The 11,872-nt window shown below is 41.6% G+C and overlaps 1 long non-coding RNA gene across 1 annotated transcript; it reads left to right on the top strand.

Annotated features, from left to right (window-relative positions):
- The first annotated feature begins 1,854 nt into the window (after window positions 1-1,854).
- On the top strand, window positions 1,855-11,668 carry LOC143675923 (uncharacterized). Its single transcript, XR_013171684.1, has 3 exons — window positions 1,855-2,119; window positions 8,963-9,252; window positions 10,722-11,668. It is a non-coding gene; the product is annotated as an uncharacterized LOC143675923 (long non-coding RNA).
- Window positions 11,669-11,872: the final 204 nt, after the last annotated feature.

Raw genomic sequence — 11,872 nt, 5'->3', positions numbered from 1 at the left:
GTTGCCAGGTGCCTGAGGCTGCTGGACTGTTACAAGAAGCCCTGACCTTGCTGTCAGACCTCCAGCCTTCAAACGGGAGACACTGAATCCTTCTTTTACCACCCAATCTGCAGCTTTTGTCATGGTAGGGGCAGCAAACAAACACACTCAGAGAGCCCCTTTCCGGAGCTCCGCGCAGTTTTCTTCTTGTTCAGAATCTGTGGCACACAGCCTTGGGAGGAGGGGACGCCAGCTCATCAGGCTGAGCAACGGTCCAAATCGTGCTGCACAGCGACTGTTCTGTGCCAACCCTTCCCTGCGACGTCCCACGTGAGGACGCATGGGCACAGCAGTCCTTAAGAAGGCGTAGGGTGGCCGGAGCAGAGGGCACGGGCGCAAGCTCCGGGCAGGTGGGCAGTGCTGTCACCCTTTCTCCTCCCCCCTCCCCCGCCCCTCCGCTTCCTTCTTTTTCTCCTTCCCTTCCCCCGGCCCCGCTCCTTCCCCTACTCCTTCACTAAACACTTGGGGAAATCATCGTGGTGTTCATACTGTGATAGTAAATCTTTGGGGAATTCACTCCTATATTTTGGAGAGGCCTAGCTTTCTGTTTTGCTTTAAAATCTTTTTCTGCTTTGTCTTAACATTAAAAGGGTTTTAAATGAAGGGGTGGACAATTGCTAGTTTTGCAGACCACCTTCTCTGTATTTCAAGAAGCTAATAAGGCTGAAACAAGAGCATTGTTTCCTGGGTTATAAAAGGTGCAGATACTATAATTGATAAACTGCCTTGACTTTTCTTTTCCCCAGTGCTTTAGATGTAGAAAAAGATTCGAGTGGGGAAAAAAACTCAGCAGACTCACACAAAACCCAATATATTTTTTAAAGCATTCCTTGCTATATGTGCTGTGGTTAAAAAATAGAATATTTACTGTCTCCAACTCCTATGACTTCCATCCATTTTAGGTCATGGATATTTAATTAAACTATTACACAATAAATCAGAAATATGATTGAATCTGTCAAAAAATATCACATGCCCAATATATTTTGTGCAAAACATGGTACTGGTACTGAGCCCTGCTTCAGAGATGGAAGGATGGACGTTGTTTTGACATCGGCGGCACTCACACATCTGGCGCAGAATGGGCCCTTATCGTGCAAATGAAAGGAATGTAAGCATTTTGATCTCTGTGGTTCAGCTGTCTACATCTCCTTTGATCCCAACTTCCAGTTCCTTCCACCTCTCATTTTCCTTATCTCGACCTCTCCAACTTCTCTCCGTCCACCTCTGCCCTTCAGACGGCAGGTGTCGCTTCCGCGGTGCTGACCAGGCATCATGGTCAGCTTCACGCTGTCATCCAATGCTCTCTACCATGGTGCTGCCCGAGACAGTAGCCTCTGGTCACATGGGACTTTGAAATTAAATTGATTATGACCATATTAAATGAGACTTTCCTCTCCTCCATCATACTGGCCACCTTTCGAGTGCGTGGTGGACACCTGTGCCCGTGGCTACAGCTGTGACCAGCGCAGATTCGGAAACATGTCTGTCTTCTCAGAAAGGTCTCTTGGACAGACGTTCTCTAGAACACGATTGGCAGCTCGCGCGCCAGCACCTCTCTGCGTGCTCCTCCGCCGGGAAGCCATTCACCAGCTGGTTGGCCGTGCCCGGTTCCCCGCACACCCCGAGTTTCGCTTTTTCCGAAGCAGGCATGCTCTGCTGCAGTCTTGTAGCTGTCCACGACCTGAAAGGTGCATTCTTTCCAGGAAGCCTTTTCTCATCCTCCAGTCGCATTTCTCCCTTGTCTGGATCCGTGGATCGTCCCTCAGTTATTCCTGGGGCTGTGTGAAGGCCTATGAGGGCATTGTGACATCATCTGCACAGGATTTTGAGGACATTTTTGAGGACAGAGGCCCTGTCTGGCTCATCTTTCTATATGCCGTGTCTTCTGGCTTTGTGGGTGGTTTGTGTATTTTATTTTTATTTTTTTGATTATTTAAGACTTGAAAACTTTCAGGAGGAAATGAAAGGTCGAAGAGGGGAAAAGACACAGTGATGATAAGGCCGCAGGAGAAGGAAGAACAGGGTAATAATAGCGTGTAAGGAGGATTGGGGCTGCCTCTCATGGTGGGAATTACAGGTAAGTCCTGTAATTGAGGTCTGATTCTGTATCTTAGCTTTGTGGTCCTGAGCCAGCGAATCACCCTCACTGACCCCAGGGTTTCCTCTATCAGATGAGAATAAGAATAGTTGTAACAGGGCTGATGTAAGTGTCCTTTGGGAAAACATACATAAAAGTACTTTTTTAGAGGGAGAGTCTCCTACTAACGCAAGGGTTACGATTGCAGAGAGCTCCTGAAAGAAGGAATGCAGGATGGAGAGAAGCACATGTCCCCCGCCCTTTCACAAACTCACTTTATTCTGACAAAACCCAGCCAACTGATAAAGTTCCAGTAGGCTTGGAGTTATCCACAGGGTTCTTGTTTTATCTCACAGAAATATTTATATGTCTATAAGTCTCTATAATATTTTTTATGCCTCCCTCCTTAAGGCACAGTTATGGCTGCTGAATGTTTACTTTTCAAGCATTCCTTCTCCCTTTGAAGAAATCCACAAAAGAAAGAGCAAAATGCTGACAAGTTTTCAAGGCCTGATTTACAGGAATGATTTCTGAAGAGCAAGCAGACAACATCCGAGTTCATCATCTAATAATATTTCTAAAGCACCCTCTGGAGCCTGGCCCCAAGCCAGATGATCTAACGCCTTGAGAAGCTGCAAACTTTTTTTTAAAGTAAGAGGGGGTCTGATGTCCACTGCCGAGAAACAAGCCTGCATCTGTAGCTTGCCTCAAGAGAGTTCTCTAAACAAGTATTAAGAATGGATTGCTTTAGATAAATTAATGCAATTTGAAACATAATGCTACTATACAATTCAAACCAAATTGTGAAATGGATATTATGACTAAAAAAAAAAACAAGGCAAAAATTGCATGGAATTAAACATGAAAACTTTAGAATGGGCATAGCTCAAAGACCCCTAAAGAGTGGGAGAAACGTGGTGAAATTATACACAGAAGGTAGGGTTTAACAAATGAGTATGAGTGCTGAATCATTATATTGCTATTTCTTTTAATCTCCAGTATCTTAGAGCAGACAGAAGTAAAAACCTAAAATTGTGGAATTGTAACCCATACCAATCTGTAGAAATCTGTTCTACTACTAATCGTTGTGCTATGCTTTGAAATGTACTGCTTTTTTGTATATATGTTACTTTTCATAAAAAAAAAAATTGATCGTGATGATAAAAAGCATTTAAGCCTTCTAACTTCTAATATTCTGGTGCAGCTAGAAGGAAAAATCTGAGAGGATGGTACGGTGGCCCATGACAAACTCTGGGATCTGTCCTGTAGCTACGTATTGAGGCACGCTTTGAAAACTATTGCTTTTTTCTTTCTTTTTTTTGTATATATGTTATATTATACAATAAGAAAAAGTTGGAGGGAAAAAAATTACATGGAATTAACAGGATTTGAAATAAAAATAAATTTCAGGGAGAGAGACTCTTCTCTGCACGTGTCAAACTTCTGAGAAGGACAAGCGTGGGGCGTTGGCATCAGGGTGGGCTGCCGGCCCCCATGCCACGTGGCTGTGCCGGGACTGCTGCTGGCCCTGTCCCCTCCCAGGCTGGTATGGGGAGTGCCATGGCAGGACCAAAGGGCGCGCGGTGTGGGACCAGCCACCACCTCACTGACCAGGCCATGCGGGGCCCGCCGCACAGGATTTGGGAGTCTTGGAGCCTTCACGTGCCAAGTGGTGACCGTGCTGCCAACTCCATATGGAGTCATCTAGACACTAGAGGAGGCCATGAGATGCCGTGGGCAGGTTCCTGGAACATAGCACTTGCTTAAAAAGTGTTACCCTTTTTTCCCAATTGTATGATTGACTTCGCTAGTCAGCAAGTTTGTAATATGAACTCCATACAACTCTTGCACATATCTTATCAAAGGGAATTTCCCTCTTTTTTCTCATCTTATCATTCCCACATCCATGCCTTGACAATGTGGTCATATTTTATATTATGATGATGAGATAAAGTAAATCCTGCATAGGCTGATTAACTCCAAAGATACATGCCCACCCACCCATCCATCCATCCATCCATTCATTCAACTCCCAACTCCTAAGTCCAGAATGGCTCTCCGCCAACTTGGGACCAGCTGCTTTTGTCAGCTAAAATGACCTCTGTGGGCTGGGCATAAGGAGCACTGAGTCGTTTTAAGAAGTTACGGTGAAAATGACTTGTGAACATGGGAGAGCTGAGTTCCTTCAAGAAAAAATATCATTCAAAGTTTTACTTGCAAGGTTATTTATTCTGCATGGACTCTCCCTCCCGTGGCGTGGATCAAGGAAACTGGGGACACAGGTGTTTGCCTATTTGCACAGGGGTAAAAGAGTGTTGTAAAATGAGCGTTGGCCTTTTAAGTCACTGTCTCCTTCTTTAAAATAATAATCTCTTCCATTTCACAAGTCTATATTATTTTTAGGTAAGAAAACATTGTGGACTTCATGTTTTATTGTTCCTTGCAGTTATATAAATTGTATTTGGCCAAAACAAATGTAATTCCTACTGTGTGAACTGGGAACCCAAAATGTTGATTTTCCTCAAGTTATAAACAATGTGAAGATATGTTATACTGGGTCACAATTTTCCAGAGCAGAGCAAAATATATAACTCAGTTTTAATAATAAAACTGCATATATCATTAAAGTTTCCTACTCCACACAGAACGTATTATATTACTCTGCTCAGCAAGAGACATCCTTTGGTGCAGACCACAATTTCTAAAATACCATTTGATTGAATGGAAAACCCTTTAGCCATTTGTTAGTTAAAAAAAAAATCTTGTAATGGTTAAAAGCTCATGGAAATTCTGCTTTGTCTTTGCTAGTGGAGATTAAATTTCTTCTCACCAAGTTTGAACACCATAGATTCTGTAAGACGTCAAGGACTGGGGACAAATATTAAGACCCTTTTCCAACTATTAGATCATCCTTCATATTTTTTGTATCTTCAAATCAGATGGCCCCTCCTCTGTGTCAACAAAAACCTTATTTATACATTTACTATATTGGTTTCAAGCCACACTATAATTATTGACTTACAAGTTTGCCTCTGCAAATAGACAAATAACTCCCTGAGAAGGGTTCAGATAGGAATATCTTGGCTATTCCAGCCCCCGTCAATGCGTTACTGTGGCAGTGGGGCTCTAGGAACAGTAAATGAATGAAAGAAAGAATGAATGAATGCTTGGGAAACCAGAAACAAGTTCACCCAAACACCTGTTCTCAGAGAAGTTCCGAAACCTAAGAGATTTATAAATGTTACATTTATGACACTGAAGGAATCAGAGAAGAGTATTTTCTTAACTTTTTTAAAGATCAATATTGGAATTAACTAGTCTATCCACCCTATTTCACAAATGAGGATGTGGGAACATGGAAAAAGAAAGCTACTTTGCTTTCTCCAATGTCACAAAATTGGAGGAAAAATTGATCCCAATTTTGTTCACAGTGTTTTGTTTGTTTGCTACAAATACTACATGTTAATTCAGTACATTTTGAAAAGTTCAAAAATGCAAAAAGGAGAAGAATTTCTAAATATAAATAATAACAGAAAGTTAACACTTTGGTTGTTTTTTAATGAACTATATATTTGGAATCATGCTGCATGAATGATGGTCAACCTTATTTTTATAACAAAAATATGACATAAGCACTTAAAAACCATTTAAAAATATTTTTATTGCGATATCTTCACGCACATACAATCCATCCAAAGTATACAATCAATGGCTCACAATATCATCATGTAGTCGTGTATTCATCACCATGATCATTTTTAGAACATTTGTATCACCCCAGAAAAAGAAATAAAGAGAGAAAAGAAAAAAATACACTCCACCCCCTTACTTCTCCCTCTCACTGACGACTAGTATTTCAATTTACCCAATTTTTTTTTACCTCTTATCTGCCCCTGTAATTTATTTTTTTATCCTTATTTTTTTATACTCATCTGTCCATAGCCTGGATAAAAGGAAGATCAGATCAAGGTTTTCACAATCATGTGGCCACATTATAAAAGCTATATAGTTGTACAGTCTTATTCAAGAATCAAGGCTACTGGAACACAGCTCAACAACTTCAGGTACTTCCCTCCAGCCACTCCGATACACCATAAAGTGAAAAGGGATATCTAAAAGAACAGCAGTAACAACAACAAAAAAAACACAAAAGAAAAAAAAATAAAAATAAACAGAAACAAACAAACAACAAGGGATATCTACATAATGCATAAGAATAACCTCCAGGATAACCTCTTGACTGTTTGAAATCTCTTAGCCACTGAAACTATATTTGGTCTCATTTTTCTCTTCCCCTTTTGGTCAAGAAGGCCCTCTCAATCCCATTATACCAGGTCCCAGCCCATCCTGGGAATTCTGTTCCATGTTGCCAGGGAGATTTACAGCCCTGGGAGTCCTGTCCCACATAGAGGGGAGGGCAGTGAGTTCACCTGCCGAGTTGGCTTAGAGAGAGACTACGTCTGAGCAACAAATGAGGTTCTCTAAAGGTGACTCTTAGGCATAATTACAAGTAGGCTTATCTTATATAATTAATTATAAGTAGGCTTAGCTTCTCCTTTGAAGGAATACGTTTCATAAGGGCAAGCCCCAAGATTGAGGGCTCAGCGTGTTGATTTGGTTGTCCCCACTACTTGTGAGACTATCAGGAATTCTCCAGATGGGGAAGTTTAATATTTCTTACGTTCTCCCCAGTCCCCCAGAGGGACTTTGCAAATACTTCTTTATTCTCTGCTCAGATTACTCGGGAATGTATTGGGACATCACACTAACCTGTATGAACCAACAAGATCTACTTCCCTATTCAAGGCTCTATGTGTTCAAGTAAACTGACCATACAAATTAAATTAGATAATGTGCTGCCCAAAATAGAAATTTTGCGCCAAATAGGCATCTCTCCTTTTGGTCTCATACAGAAGTTGAAGAGATAAAATATGGACCATATCATCCTTTACCCTGTATTATAATTTATAAAACTCTTCAAATGCCATTTACAATGATGAATAATATTCTCTAAATTCAAGAAAACACTTCGCTTAATGATATACTCATACTTTGTCTTTTCACTTTTATAAATAATTCTTCATTTTTCATATTTACACATTTATCTTTGTCTGCATTTCATATGATTCCCTTAATAGTGAAGCTCAGAAGTAAAATTAGGTATAATGAACATCTGGAAGTAGGCGTACCTCTGTTTTATCACAGCCTCAACTGCACTGAGTGGGCCCCTCCTTCTCCTACCCCCTTCTCTTCTTCTTCTTCTTCTTCTTATTATTACTTTATCATTTTAATTTGGTTAAAGTAAACATTACATTTATTGATTTACATGTCTTTTCTGGTTGATAGAATGATACAATAAAGATACTTTTCAGTGATTTGTATTTGCTCCTGTGTACCTGATTTTATTACAAGCTAAGATAACATTAATTTACATATAATTGAATGAGATCTTTACTTTAAAGAAATTTCTTTGTCATAGTTGATGGCAAATATTTTTCTATTTTTCTATTTAATTATTTATTTATTTATTTATTTTTTCATGTGCAGGCACCGGGAATCGAACCCAGGTCTCTGGCATGGCAGGTGAGAATTCTGCCTGCTAAGCCACCATAGCCCACCCTCCTATTTATTTTTAAATTCTGTTTTTTCTTAAGTAGAGACTTTGAAATCTATAGGGCAACCTATTTAACTTGGTTGCCTTTAAATTTTCATTATTGAATTATTTGTTCTACCTTCAATCAACTTTGGTTTCAAGATCTAAGTAGTTGTTTTAAGTCATTTTAAATGAAATGTGCAGTACTATTAAAATCCCATGGGGACTTTGCACCGGCTGGTATCAGATCTTCCTGGGAAGTTGGAACAGTGGCCATCGCGGCGGCTGCAAACTTCAAGTGCTCGCGAGGTCATGCTGTCCGGTGGGCCCTGTGGTGCTGGCAGCCAGCGCTGGCTCAAGCCCTGAGGGAGCCCAGGGGACGCCCTGCTCCCCTCCCTGCTTCGCAGAGAGTCCCGTGGAGGCTCTCCCGCTGGCCTGTGGTCCCTCAGCACCAGGTGATGGGACCCAGCATTGACCGCAGCAGCCCATCCAGCTGCCCAACTCCGGCAAACACCGAGCTATGCTGCCTCAAAAGGCAACTGAGGCACCGTAAAATATTTATAAGGTTCACTTCTGTCTCCTAAAGACTTATTAAAATTGCCTTTCTGTTCCCTGAGATATCTTTCATCATTCTAAATGTTTTGTGTTCTGAGCTATGTTTTGCGTTTTTTGAATGTCCTCTAATTTTTTCTCATTATATTTTCCTACGGGTTATTTTTGGTATCTAGATATTTTCTCCAATTCTTACTGATGTTAAGAAGTGTCAGTTTTTTGGCATGTTCTAGTTGTGAAATGTTCTTAGAAAAATAATAATAATTTTATTTCTACCTTTTCAAAATTTACATGTATATAAATTTCTGTTCTGTATCTTATAGTAGCCACAAGCCTTATATCATCAAACTAGAAAATGGGTAGAGTAACGTGTATGTGCGTTTTGACTCTAAATATAATAGGAAATATCTGGTTTTCACTATTAGGGATCATGATGGCTATCAGGTTAATAATATTATTTATTACGACTTATGTACTTATTATGTCTAAGATTTTCTTAAACTAAAAATAAAGTTTAAAATCATTTTGCCATTTATTACGATAATATGTTTTTTTTCTTTATCGGTCAGATAAAAAGTTTTAAAATTAGCAGCTATATTTCCAAAGCAAAGATCATATTCTACTTACTGTTTTAAGCAATTTACATTCATTTTCATGCTCCATCCTCACAAAGGTCTGTGTTTCTTTCTAATCAACAGATGAGAAAGCCGAAGCCTAGAGTAGCTGGTCACCTGCACGAAGGTATTCCCCAGTAAGCGGTAGGCCGGAGATTCACGTCGCGTGCAATCTGCCTCAAAAGCCACTGATCCCCACCAGTGGGAGAAGCACAAAGCAGGGCAAGGAAAGGCTTTGAGAAGTCCTCCAGAACCAAACCCGTTTAGCCTAGAGCGCAGGAGACAGAGAGAGAAGGCTGGACTAAGCATACTTACGAGGGCCGGATGCAGCCTGACTCACCCAGCTCCTTTCCCACCCTTCATAAGTGAGACAGGTAAGAGATGAACCGTTCTGCCTGTTGACCAACATTGCAGAAGTCTCCTCTGGTATGTGAAAGTAGGAGATCTGAACTTCTATGAATACTCAGAGAGGAGGGAGTTTGCAGGTGAGGGGTCAGCAGGGAAATGGGGCCCAGTAATTCCAGCAATCTGGTGCCAGCTGAGAGACAGGAAGACAATCCATCACACATTCTTTGTGGTTGTGTGGTGGAGTGGGTATTTTCTTTCTTCAGAGTGTTGTGCTAATTCTTCTTTCCATTATTTCCAAATTCTCAGGAAATCTGTTCAAGGAAGAGCTTTGTGTTGGAGGTACTTTTACTTTACATTCCTGTTAAGCATTTTGACTCCATGTCTAGCGTTTTGGCACTGTCCTTGACTTCCTCATTCTCTTCAGAGATCGTGTTCAGAGTTTCAGAGACCTCCTTTTTATGTTGTCTTTTTACAAAGACGTGTAATTGTGCTGAACCAAGTGAGGAGATCTTGATGTTTCTCAGTGATATCCGAGTTCTTTTACTGCCTTCTCCACTAGAAGGCTTCATTTATTCCCAGCAATGCCCACACTACCATTTTTCAGTTCACAAATAATTCTTTACATAAAAAAGAGACAGAAGAAGACTCCAAGCACTTGATCTCTCCTGGCTGGTCATCATCAATAAAACGTCAGATCTAGCTGCACGCTTGCCCATTCCTCATTCAATGTTTTTCCCTCCAAATGTAACGTCAGACAGTACACTGTATATAAGGAAATGTTTGGAGGGATTTTCATAGGTAGTTAACATTTTTTAAAGTTTTGGCACTTACAGTCATAGGCCTCAGCTATTTGGAAGAGTCATCTTTTTAAAAAATATCCCATTCCCTAGTGATGGTAAGTTAATGTGGCCTCACTCCATTACACTTCTGTTGATTTATGCATCCATATGGGGAGCGTTTTCCACCCAGCAATAGAAAAAGTATACAGTTGAGTTTGTTTTGTTGCCATGTATACTGCTCAGCCCAGGAGACTTTGGACTGGAAAGCGCCCCTGGCGAGTGACAGGGTTACGTAATTCAATCTCCTTGATAAACTTGCGGACCTCAGTGTCCTCAGCTCAGACACCTGTGCGTCAAGCCATATACGGTCCTTGTGTTGTTCATTCTGGTTTGACCCTAAGCCAAGAAGTTGACAGAGTGTGAGTCCTGCATCTTTTCTCCGAGCCTCTACCACTGTCATGGAACTCATCAATCCCTGTCTGGGACTGCGGCTCCTGTTGACGGGAAATGGGGTTCTGACCCTTTCCAAAGGAAAAGCAATGAAAAGCCATTCCCTTGCAGGTAGGGTTTTCTGGCTCATGTAAGGATTAGAAATGAAAATAGCCATTGGAAATTTCATTCAGGTCAGTGCAAACATTGCAAAATACAAAACATGCAGACCTTTCCACATTGGGTAATCAAGCTTCATTTCTCTCCTTGTCTTCTCTCCAATGCAGACAGCTGTGGAAACCTCATTAATTGCCTTCCAAGTACCTAGCTGCTGCCAGAGTCCACAGACAGACCTTTCAGGGTCAGCTCCAGCCTCTGGCTTTGCAGGGCTGGCAATCCAGTCGGGGAGACCTGGGTCACCCCAGAAACACCTCTGTGAACAAGGCAGCACAGGAGGCAGTGGCCAGCCAGGAGGCTCAGACGATATGGAGTTCCGAGCCAACAGGGACTGCTTAAGTGCATCTTCGAGCCAGCTTCAGGAGGAATGGGGATGCGACAAAGTGGTATAAATAAGATGCCTGGTTTGAACATTTCAACCTCCATTGTTTCCCTTCTTCCAACTTTAATTTCCCTATGACAGATCAAACCACTTTGTAGCAGTAATCATTCATAAATGAGTTTAAAACTAATAGGCACCACTCTAAAACGATGTTCTTATTTTGGATGGACCTATCATCCATCTCCCTGGCCCGCTCCAGCAAAATGATGCCTAATTCATCACCGAGCTTTCTGCATGCTGTTTCCCTGCTCAACATGGAAGAGCCTCCCTGCGGCCAGCGTCAATCACACTCTGCCTGGAACCCCCCAGTCGCCCCAGCGCCCGCCTCACTCACCCGGAATGATTTATTATGGTGCAAGAGCTTTTCCTTCAGGGTATCTCTAGTAATGTCCCCCATTTCCCACCACACTGAGTCCACCATGGGACCATATTTTCTAGAGTTGACCATGTATCCAATTGATTATTTCCCACATGCATGTCTTATCTTTGCAATTGGATTACACTTTCCTCCAGTGTGTGGCTGTGGAATATGATGGGTAATGCTTACCTTCTCCCAAAAGGGAGCACATAGTAAATGTTTAATTAAACAAGAATTGATCAGTTTCCATTTGTGTTGACTGCCAGAATGGAGTTAAGTTACCTGCTAACATAAGCTAATTCTCGGATGCAGCACCAGAATGAGGGTGAGGCAAGGGAGGCACTTAAACTTGAAGGTCACTCTCAGGTGCCAGCCCTGCACCTACATGATCCCGAAAAGTCAGGTCTCCTTAAATCCTGCAGCCTGAGGGCTTAGCTTGCCTCTCTTGAGACTGGCTCTGTTGGTTGGGTATTAGAGGTGTTTTGCTGGATCTGTCTTATGCAGTAAAAGTAGATACTGAC

The sequence above is a fragment of the Tamandua tetradactyla genome, chromosome 3, assembly GCF_023851605.1.
Source record: "Tamandua tetradactyla isolate mTamTet1 chromosome 3, mTamTet1.pri, whole genome shotgun sequence".
NCBI classification, from domain to species: domain Eukaryota; kingdom Metazoa; phylum Chordata; class Mammalia; order Pilosa; family Myrmecophagidae; genus Tamandua; species Tamandua tetradactyla.
This window is presented reverse-complemented; position numbering and strand designations above follow the sequence as displayed.